The sequence below is a fragment of the Lethenteron reissneri genome, chromosome 22, assembly GCF_015708825.2.
Source record: "Lethenteron reissneri isolate LAM-NWPU_2019-01 chromosome 22, ASM1570882v1, whole genome shotgun sequence".
Lineage (NCBI taxonomy): Eukaryota > Metazoa > Chordata > Hyperoartia > Petromyzontiformes > Petromyzontidae > Lethenteron > Lethenteron reissneri.
This window is the reverse complement of record NC_083800.1, coordinates 9,102,333-9,114,323: the sequence shown is the minus strand read 5'-3', so window position 1 is coordinate 9,114,323 and position 11,991 is coordinate 9,102,333. Positions and strand designations below refer to the sequence as shown.

The 11,991-nt window shown below is 40.5% G+C and overlaps 1 long non-coding RNA gene across 2 annotated transcripts; it reads right to left on the bottom strand.

The window, feature by feature from the left end:
* Positions 1 to 3: 3 nt before the first annotated feature.
* LOC133345612 (uncharacterized) lies at positions 4 to 11,086 on the bottom strand. 2 transcript variants are annotated; one of them, XR_009755459.1, is made up of 5 exons: positions 10,628 to 11,086; positions 7,746 to 7,810; positions 6,036 to 6,116; positions 5,229 to 5,318; positions 4 to 2,015 (listed from the first exon to the last, which is right to left on the bottom strand). It is a non-coding gene; the product is annotated as an uncharacterized LOC133345612 (long non-coding RNA). The 2 variants fall into 2 exon arrangements; XR_009755458.1 differs by lacking the exon at positions 10,628 to 11,086 and having other exon boundaries at positions 7,746 to 8,949.
* Between the last annotated feature and the right edge of the window lie 905 nt (positions 11,087 to 11,991).

Genomic DNA, 11,991 nt, shown 5'->3' with positions numbered 1-11,991 from the left:
TCATTACTTTGTAAAATACAACCATTCACTGTCCTGTGATTTTAAACACACACCAAGGAAAGTACTTTTGATGTGATATTTGACCACCCTTAACGACCACAAATACCAGATATTAAAGCAAATCCTGGAAGGAAAAATCGAAGGGAAAAAACGACCAGGACGGCCAAAACGACATGGCTCAGTAACATCAAAACATGGCTACAATTAACAACAGCACAAACTCTACACGCCGTGCTAGACCGGGACCAATATCGTGAAGTCGCACACGCCGTTAGGCAGCACTAAATAAGAAGAGAAGAAGAACTGAAAAGTAAGTTTGAGATGAGTTTCAGAATTGTTAGTTTAGCATCTCGCCACACGATTGCGATTAAAAACAAAAGCGGGAAGCTCAATGCAGAATCGGACCTTTGGCTGAAATCAACCAAGAATTCACCAGACATCTGACAACTGCTCTGTCAAGAAATATCACCCATCCCATGAAGGACATCCCTAAAACGCCAAATGGATCTCTGGAGGAGTATGTTTGTAATATCTTTTTGCAATTTATAACGGTTTTATATGGCTACCATAATTTATCAAAGATATGTGTTATGAACACTAATAGTTTTAATGTTGTTTTAATACATAGTCTGTTTCCATTGTGGATACATTTGCTGGTGGTACTCAAAGTGTCGTTTAAAATTAGTGGTACACAATCTGTCAGAGTTTGGGAACCGCAATCTATCTTTTAGTCTTTCTCCGAGTGTGATTCCATTAAAGAAGCCAATTGATCACCAAGTTCATCTTCAGAGGATATTCGCCTGACAGATTTACCCAAGATTTTGGTCAGATTATAGTGTATGCATTGCCTACTATTTCCTGTTTGAGATAGGGCCTTGTAGAAAATAAGGAGAAAGCCGGTTTTATTTTAATGGCAAATAGCAAAAGATACTTATAGCTCCATAGGTGCAACATATAAATCCAGAAGACTGTTATGGGACATAAAGTATATCCCGAATGTTTATTGATATAATTGATTCACCGATGATGTAGATCATAATTTTCCATGTTTATTGCAAAGTTTGAATACATTTAGAACTTCAGGCTGACCCTTTCTGTGACTCAAATCAACCAAGGAGGTGACATTTTTATTTTAATGGTTTATAGCCATACGCTCGACCATATTGTAATCCTGCAATACCTAGCTTATAAAACATCATTAATATGTATCTTAGCAGGCTCCATATACAGTATTAGATCATTGTGGGAAACTTTGTGTGGTAACCAACCATACAGTATAAAAGTTATAAAATCTCGGATTGAACCTCTTGTATCCAATTTACCAATTAATTTCCTGATTCATGATTTATAATTAAATGTCAATAGGCAAAATAATATTGGAATCAAGATGTAACATCTAAAAATAATGCATCAGGAGGCAAGTTGCATGTATTAGTAGTGTACATCTACTAATGAAGAGATTTTATGAAAGGCATATTAATTATACATTTTTAAGCAACTCATTTAAAAGCCAGCTCCAATCATGGGCTCATTAAAAAGTGTCCCAAAAAGCGAGAAAAATTATTATAACCAATGCTAAACTAAAGTTTTCATTTTATTAGATATGACCCACCGAGCCATATAGCTCTTTTTCAGAAGCGACCTGGCCACAAATGATAGCCTAATGAAGCGGCTTATCATGTGGGCATTTTTAGCAGCTAAATACTCTAAACGCACATTTCTAAATGTATAGGGAAAAACCAGAGGACCTGGATAAATATCCACGCGACCACGGGGAAAACGTGCAAACTCTAAATATACAAGCATAAGGGTCGGGATCGAACCCACGATCTCTATCTATACCAGACATGGGACTTGGCATCTCGCCACTGCTGCACCCTCTGGATTACCATGCATTGTACAGCACAAGACCCAAAAGGAAAAATGTCAGAGGGTTGTTGCAGAGAAAAGCAACGCTGTTTGAAGGGCAGATAGTATCGCAGTTTTCATCGAGGAAGTACGCGCAGTTTGTTGTTCTAGATTGGAGAAGAAAAAAAACATGATTAGTCAATGGGTAAATAAAAAAAAAATTATCAAACGTACATATTGGAATATTAAACACCCGATACAACCATAAGTGGCATTCATTCATTACGAAGAAACACGATGCATCAGGTACTGCTCATTAACCGTTCTCACTTTTGCCATCATCCTTCACTGTGTTGCAGTGCAACACTGTCGCATTCCTGCGCATGAACTGATCTTATTTCAGGATCTCGGCGGTAGCTTTCTTTTTGAGAACGTTCTGTCCTTAGGCTGCAATTCCATTGCCAGCCTCAATCATCCTTGATGTCCTGCCTAAGCCCACTTACACTTTAAACAGTCAATGTCTCAAATGTGCATGTTCATTAAGTTACGTGTTCCTCTTTCTGTTAACAAGTGTAATTCCAAGCATGCATCTCTTCTTTATGCTTTTGTTCTATTTTAATTATTAGACTCCATGTTTATAATCAATACATCATAACTGCCAATATACACTGACTGCAATCTTTCAAATATAGTTAAATTCATGTGTTGCTTTTCATGAAAGTATTTGTTTTAATATAACTCCATTATTTGCCTCCCGATTCCATTTTTTAGGACCGATTTTAATAATTACGAGAGGTACCGTACTTATATGTGGACAAGGGATGGATTTCATATTAAAATATTTCAGATTCAAGATATTCGGTTCAATAAGGAGAAATTCAGATTTATTTATTTTTCAGATGGTTTTCATTGTCGAGGTAGTCCCCGACTTACGATGGATATGCGTTACGACAACCCCATCGTAAGTCGAGGACTATCTATTTATTTAATGTATCTTAAAGTGAGGTCGCCTAAATGCCAGTTAATACTGGATTAATAGAAGTAAAGATTAAGAACACATCTCTACCTTTTCTATGAGTGTCCTTCCAACAACAATGTTAATTAGTAAAAGGTGTTTTTGACCTTTGTTTTGCTCGTATTTATTTTGAGTCCAACTTTGAGGCCTTCTATGAAGCTCTTTAATCATTTCCTGCATATCTATTCAAAGCTGTTCATGAAGACTGTCAACCACAAGTCTGAGATGGCTCATACTTTCTCCAACTATGTTTAGGCCTTTATTTTTGCATTCCAATTTTTGGAAAATATCTTCAATTACTTTGGATAGTATTGGAAATCTGAACATAGCAATCCCTTCTACATAGATTTGATCATTTGTATTAAGACCTTGGTTTCCAATGACTTGAATAATGCTTCAGTTAAATTTCGATTTAAAGCTTTCGTGACTGCAGGGATTCATCTTCTTGTTTCTTTCGGTAAAGTCACGTAGAAGGGAAGTAATAAAATAATAAAAATAAAACATAATAAAACAATTCTCACGACGTTTCGGCTACAACGCAAGCAGCCGTCTTCAGGTGAAGAATGAGACACTACCAAACTAGGAGCTTATATATAAGCTGCATTGGGGGTTGAAGAGCGCCTTAACAAAAAGAATGTGCATGTGAAGAGGGATTTAGCATATTCATGGAAAATGCGTAGGCGTTGGGCGGGGGGGTGTCAAAGTCATATTATGCCCATGCATTATGCAGGATCAGCAGCAACCAAGGGGGGTGCAGGGATTAGCAGTAACAAAGGAAAGGAATGTTAATGATATGTAGCTGCAGTTACTCAACAACCACGTAGAAAACTAAAGTATAAACTACATAAAAAACTAAAGTATAAACTGCATCGCACCATCAGTATACTTACTATACTCTATAATAAGCTGAGTTACTAACAGCAAGTAATACATTACAATTTTACCTCGTAAAAATTCTATAATATGCTTCCATCTAAACCTTATTCTCTTACATCACACGAGCATATACCGTACTATATACTGCCATAGATAAACCCAACATTAAATTATATACTGTATTGCTGTAAACCAACCTATATCTTATACATTTAATATCACACTATGTATTATTCTACACACCCTAATGTGTATCGAAATGGTTTATTACGTCCTTTCGATACACATTAGGGTGTGTAGAATAATACATAGTGTGATATTAAATGTATAAGATATAGGTTGGTTTACAGCAATACAGTATATAATTTAATGTTGGGTTTATCTATGGCAGTATATAGTACGGTATATGCTCGTGTGATGTAAGAGAATAAGGTTTAGATGGAAGCATATTATAGAATTTTTACGAGGTAAAATTGTAATGTATTACTTGCTGTTAGTAACTCAGCTTATTATAGAGTATAGTAAGTATACTGATGGTGCGATGCAGTTTATACTTTAGTTTTTTATGTAGTTTATACTTTAGTTTTCTACGTGGTTGTTGAGTAACTGCAGCTACATATCATTAACATTCCTTTCCTTTGTTACTGCTAATCCCTGCACCCCCCTTGGTTGCTGCTGATCCTGCATAATGCATGGGCATAATATGACTTTGACACCCCCCCGCCCAACGCCTACGCATTTTCCATGAATATGCTAAATCCCTCTTCACATGCACATTCTTTTTGTTAAGGCGCTCTTCAACCCCCAATGCAGCTTATATATAAGCTCCTAGTTTGGTAGTGTCTCATTCTTCACCTGAAGACGGCTGCTTGCGTTGTAGCCGAAACGTCGTGAGAATTGTTTTATTATGTTTTATTTTTATTATTTTATTACTTCCCTTCTACGTGACTTTACCGAAAGAAACAAGAAGAATGCTTCAGTTCCCACTGAATGAAATTCCCTTCTATAGGTGCTAAATGCAGGTTCAACCAAGTATAAATGTGTCGAAACCCTCCACCACCCGACAAGGCCAATCAGTAAGGGATTTGTCACGTAAACAAAAAGACAATGAGTTACTACTTCAGCCCACCGGTGTGTTGAAGAGTGAATCCGCAACATTTACAATTTGAGTATGACGTTTCGCTGGTAATTACATCCAGCATCATCGGGTCAATCAGTAAGGGACAAATCCCTGGTGGAGGGTTTCGACACATTTATACTTAAGCGATCTAATCCAAAAACCTTTATTATGAATATTGGTCGCGAACGCCTACGTGTTAAACTCACGTCGATATGCTGTTACACCACAGTAGATTTGCCTCCAGTTGGCCAATGGCACCACAGACACAAAGAGATGTGGCTACTGCTCACTGGCACATGCCTTGATGGTTTATTAATGCAGCAATACGTGAATTAAAATATTTTCAGAGGATGAAGAGGGGTCACTTACATGTCATCATAGCAAATGTAAGGTACATCCATATTCTTTAAATCTTCAAACAGCTGAAGTTGAGCTCCAGAATTGCATGTCTCCTTGATACTACAGTACACAACATGCAGGCCTTCATTGTTCACAAACTATGCATTTACTATTAACAATTGTATCCATTGCATTGGGTCACTAGTAGTTTAGGATATACTGGATAAAACAGGGTTACCAATATTCTTGGTTTTTTCGGTAAAGTCACGTAGAAGGGAAATAATAAGATAATACAAATAAAGCAATAAAATGTATTTGTTATTATTTTATTATTTCCCTTCTATGTGACTTTACCGAAAGAACTAAGAATATTAATCCATGCAGTCACGAAAGCTTTAAATCGAGGGTTACCAATGTTACGGGGGTTTTACACACACACAAGCCAAAAATGCTTTAGAATGGAACCTCTCAAAGTCTACTGATGAAGGGCGATACAATCAGAGAATCATATTCGTCCCCTTTATCCACGCATCTTTCTCCTCGTACCCACACAAAGAAGCGTGGGTGAATGCAGATAATAGGAGGAATTTTCTACTTCCAGATTACTTCCATTATCAAAGCTGTGGATGATTACTATTATGTACAGATTCCCTCTAGAGGGTATTTTCGCCTATTCCAAGCAATATATTTGAAGTGACGGTAATATCCACTTTTTACCCCCAGCACACACGACCTGCCAATCGGTTGGTGTACCCATTCTTGCTGCTGAGTTGGCTCAATAAAAGCTAAACCCACAACCCATTAGTTGGTAGAAATTGTAAAGGCGTAAATAAATACCTTTCGTTTTTAACAACGTAGATATGAACGTAAGTCACGCTTGATTTAAATTGTGGAAGCTCGTATTTTCGAAAAATACTGCTGTAAAAACAAAAAAACAACGACATTTTAACAATAATTTATAATTATCCTTGAAGCAAGGAAATGCCATTGAGCCAGATACAACATTAACATTTTCTTTGGGTCTTTCGGTAAAGTCACGTAGATAGAAAAAATGATAACAATACAATTATAAAAATAAAAAATAAAATAAAGTTAATCAAAAATAATAAAAATAACACGACATTTCGATCGCAACACAAGCAATCGTCATCAGGAAAAAAAGAGGGGGTAAGCTGCTGAGGCAGGCAGTTTTAAAGGTTTGAAATGGGTGTAGCCCAAGGGTCATAAACGAAGTGGCCGGGGCTAGTGATGTTAAAATGAGAAATTTGCTTGTCAATGTAAGATCGGAGAGCTACCTCCATGACGAGGGCACGGAGGTGGCCATTGTATTATGAGAGATTAGCATGTCAATGTAAGATCGCAGCGCCGCCGCCACATCGAGGACATGAGCAACGGCGGCTGTGTTAGTGTGAGACATTTAACCTGATAATGTAAATTCAGAGAGTCGAAAAAAACTGCTAACATTGGAAGGTAGGATGGAAACATCACAGCCAGTTATGACTAAAACTGGTTAATAACGTCCTTCCAATGATTGCTCCGTTTGTACCCATCTTCTCGGCAAATGTTATACGCACACCTATTTTTCTCTCCTAGACGTTCCATGTTTATGGTGTATACTGTACTATGGTTGTTACACAACAAGAGGAAAACTGGAGATCTTACAAAAGTCAGGTAATCCATAGCAGTGTAACATTTCAACCATTATCACGGCACCAGTCGCGGGCCTGAGCCACCGCGTGGTTTATTATTTGCCCTAATTTCTCATTTAAAATATAAAAGGTGGCAGCCCTGCAATTGTTTGCAAACGCCAATAATTTTAATCAGAATATAGAAAGCGCCCTTAAACAATCGTTCTCAGGGCGCCTCCACTAGAGGGAGCTCTAAAGGGTAAATACATCTGCCAGGCGTTGTCCCGTACAAATTTGGCGCAGTCCCAATAAATGTAGCCTACATTACTCTTAACTCCAGAGTGGTATTTCGATTTAAAGCTTTCGTGACTGCAGGGATTCATCTTCTTGGTTCTTTCGGTAAAGTCACGCAGAAGTAAAATAATAAAAATAAAACATAATAAAATAATTCTCACGACGTTTCGGCCACAACGCAAGCAGCCGTCTTCAGGTGGAGTCTGACTGCCTTCTCGACAGACCTGTTCTCCACCTGAAGACGGCTGCTTGCGTTGTGGCCGAAACGTCGTGATAATTATTTTATTATGTTTTATTTTTATTATTTTACTTCTGCGTGACTTTACCGAAAGAACCAAGAAGATGAATCCAGAGTGGTATTTTAATTGTGCTGTAATGTGTGCATTTAAAGCTAGCTTTTTTTTACATTACGTTTACACTTTTAACGGGCTACCCGGCTATATTATGCTACTGTTCACCGTCAGTTGCCATTTTTTTAAACATATCATCGGACACGACACCTGTACACAATCGCCTGCTCTGTTTTTCACCAAAAAAAATAATATCAAGCCATATGAGCGCTTGTGCTATTTGTCAGGAGGGTTCAATATTACTTTGGCCTCATTTATCGAAAGCAAAAACTCACCTTTCCTTTTTGTAATATCCACCTTTAAGCCTCACCCTTACAGTACCTGAGACGGACTGTGCAAACTGAAAGCAAACAACAAGATGCACCAAAAAAATATTATTTTTGCTCAGCAACTACTGTCATGATGCATTGCCATAAAATAGATCATGCACCTTATCAGCACCTACCTTACTACAGACCAATTCAGACATTATTGGTCACCCCGTGCCCTTATAAATCTCAAACGTTCATCCTCCAAAGTCCCATCACAAGGAAGAAACACAAACAAATCGACATTTTTATTCACTCAATTTGCCCGTACAAAAATACGGGTAAACCGTGTGGGTTGGCCGATATAAAATATGTAACCCAGATATTGTTTTCCATTATCGTCAGCCAGGCTCTATCCACTGCTGGAAAAACGCATCTCCAGGGTCCTTGCCAATCCCTGATGACCTCGCAATGTAAACGATCCCAATCGCGTTCCTGCACAAGGTGGTCTCGTCGCTCAGGCTCAGCGGTGCTCATATTGCCAGGAGAGTTCTCTCCTCTGGCTGCCATTCCTTCACCGTTGTCTACGATGCATCCGCCATCATCCCATATAGCGACGAGGCCTGCCCCCCCCCCCCCCAAAGCCACTTAGATTTCTCAACAGTCAACGTGATGTCTCTCATTTGCAGTCGTTCAACTTTTTCTCATGCGTGCACCTGCAAGCTACATTTCAACATACATTATAGCCAACTAGAAGGCAAAAAAGCTGACTGCGTGCAAAACAAGTCGATGAACATAAAACTAAAATTTAGTCCATGATGTAGATGACATCAGAGTAATGCTAATCAACAGATTCAATTGGACAAAGGTTTAAATGATGACGTCACCCTGCTGCTGCTCTATTTAAGACCGGGAGCAACAGGAGAGCTTCACCATTCTTGCCCGATGAAGCTGATTGTAATTGCCAGCGAAACGTCGTACTCAAATTTTTATAATGCAGTTGATTCTCTCTTCAACACACCGGTAGGCTAAAGAAGTGAATTATTTTGTCCTTAGAAAAATGTGACACATTTTTTTAATCAAAGGATCAAACCATGGTGGGCGGTTGCCTTTAATTTGTAATTTAACCAAAGGAGCATGTTTGTCAAGAATTTGCAGAAACGTGTACCTAAAGGTCTTCCAAGCCATAGTCAGGTTGGGGATATCGTAGACCTTGTCAATATCAAAGTGAAGCACATCTTCTTGGTTCTTTCGGTAAAGTCACGTAGAAGGGAAGTAATAAAATAATAAAAATAAAACATAATAAAACAATTCTCACGACGTTTCGGCCACAACGCAAGCAGCCGTCCTCAGGTGAAAACCAGGTCCGTCGAGGCGACAGAGTCTGAATGAAACAGCACACGAGCTTGGAGCATATATATAAGCTGGGCGCATTGACAAAGGAATTTGCATATCAAAAGGAATTTAGCATATTTATGGGAAATGCAGGAATGTGATTAGTACTGCATATGCATGTGCATTATGCAGGATTAACAGCATCAAAGGGAGCTGCAGTTACTGCTGCTGCTGCAGTTGCTGCTGCTGCAGTTGCTGCTGCTGCTGCAGTTGCTGCTGCTGCTGCACTTGCTGCTGCTGCTGCAGTTGCTGCCTTATCCATTTTAATATAACACTATGTATTATTCTACCCACCCTAATGTGTATCATACTGCTATATGTTTACTGTACAATTACGACACCATACATTACTCTGCACACTGCACCATGCCAGTGAGTGGAACGCGGTCTGAAAGTCACCGTAAACGTGAACACAATCAGTTAAGATCCGAAATGGTTTATTACGTCCTTCCAATGATGGCTTAGCAATCATTGGAAGGACGTAATAAACCATTTCGGATCTTAACTGATTGTGTTCACGTTTACGGTGACTTTCAGACCGCGTTCCACTCACTGGCATGGTGCATTGTGCAGAGTAATGTATGGTGTCGTTATTGTACAGTAAACATATAGCAGTATGATACACATTAGGGTTGGTAGAATAATACATAGTGTTATATTAAAATGGATAAGGCAGCAACTGCAGCAGCAGCAGCAAGTGCAGCAGCAGCAGCAAGTGCAGCAGCAGCAGCAACTGCAGCAGCAGCAGAAACTGCAGCAGCAGCAACTTCTGCAGCAGCAGTAACTGCAGCTCCCTTTGATGCTGTTAATCCTGCATAATGCACATGCATATGCAGTACTAATCACATTCCTGCATTTCCCATAAATATGCTAAATTCCTTTTGATATGCAAATTCCTTTGTCAATGCGCCCAGCTTATATATATGCTCCAAGCTCGTGTGCTGTTTCATTCAGACTCTGTCGCCTCGACGGACCTGGTTTTCACCTGAGGACGGCTGCTTGCGTTGTGGCCGAAACGTCGTGAGAATTGTTTTATTATGTTTTATTTTTATTATTTTATTACTTCCCTTCTACGTGACTTTACCGAAAGAACCAAGAAGATGAATCCCTGCAGTCACGAAAGCTTTAAATCGAAATTTTGAAGCACATCATTAGTAAATGCCTTTATGCTGAAGTGTCTCATGGAATGCTTATCAACCGATCTTAGTGGGGGGGGGGGGGGGGGCTTTGGCTCTGGCTGATGATCTCACCCCAAATATGAAGGAGTGATCACTAAGGTTATTACCCAGAACACCAGTAAGTGGGGAATTGTGAGGGGCATTAGTCAACAGGACGTCAAGCAGAGATGACTATCCTGAGTTTTTTAGGTTGGGTCTTGTGGGGACATTTATTAATTTAAATAGGTTAAATTCGGCAGGTGGGTTTAGCCAATTCAAATCACCCACAAACTACTTCACCTTTAGGGAGGCCCCCAAGAGGCCCCCTCAGTGCAGTCCCAGCTTCAACATCCTTACCATTAGGCGGTCTATAGCAGCACACTACCCCCTCTCTTCGCCGCTCACAGCGTCCGTGCGACACCGGTGATTGCAGCGACGCAGCACGAGGGAAGGACGCTTTGGGCGACATGGTGGGTAGGCAGCGTCAGAGAAGACTTTTCTCGCAATACACCCTCGGGTCGTAGCGACTAGACTGCTTACTTTCAAGGGTTTGTTTGCGCCTAAAATAAAGGTATCATCAAGACGGCGCGGTGTCACCGGTTTCGGTGTAAGGCAGGGGTCGGCAACCAAAATAACAAGAAGAGCCATTTCTTTCCAATCCGGTACAAAATTCAGTATTTCAAGAGCCGCAATGCATCTGAGTACATACGTACTCATCGTCAAGAAGCAGCCCGTAAAGAGCCGCATGCGGCTCCGGAGCCATAGGTTGCCGACCCCTGGTGTAAGGGGCCGTCCATAAATGACGTCACGCGATTTTGGACGATTTTTGACCCCCCCCCCCCCCCCTTGTCACACAGCGTCACAAAAGTCAGACCCCCCCCCCTCAAATATGACGTCATAAAGCTCTGCCCCCCCCCCCCAAAACCATATTTCCATTTTGAAAATAAAATATGCTTAAAATCGCTTTAAACTATTGTCATTGTAGTGCGTATTTAATGTGGCGCTGCGCTCTGATGTTGTAGGAGTGTTGTTATAACAATTAGTGTTGTTATAACAATTCTACATTTATTTAAAGTTGCGCATTTCGATGTGACGTCACATTTCTCAAACCCCTCCCCCCTCGTCACACATCGTCACAAAGGTCTGACCCCCCCACCCCCATAAGTGCGTGACGTTATTTATGGACGGCCCCTAAGTCGTGGATCGAGTGTGTGCGAGAATAGTCGGGGGCGGCACGACATAACGCCCTGAGTTCACGCATTGACGCGCGTAGTGTGACCCCGGGGTGGTGAGCGCAGCGGCACGAGTGAGAGGAATGGAGCGAGCGAGGGCCCACGCAGGAACGGGCGACAACGACCTGCATTTGTGGCGGTCTCTCACTGAGTGTTGGTGGGATCTGCCACGCGTTCGTACCGAGCCTTTGTTCTGGTTGTCGCGCGTCTCGCACCGCATATTGGCATCGTTTGTAGTGCATTTCGCGTCGTGTCTGTGTAATATCTGGCATTGGGTTAAATCCACGTCAGTGTGTGGGCGCACCACCGAGGAATTAACCCGACGGTCGAGTCGGACATGGAGCCCCAAAATTGTTCGTAAGAAATACATTGGCATGTTTACCACACTTTGGTTAATTAAGATCAACGTTTCTTGACGTTTATCTCTATAGTTTTCATAAATTCCATGTTATGGCAGGAACCATTCCCTTGTTTAAGTTTTACACGGGA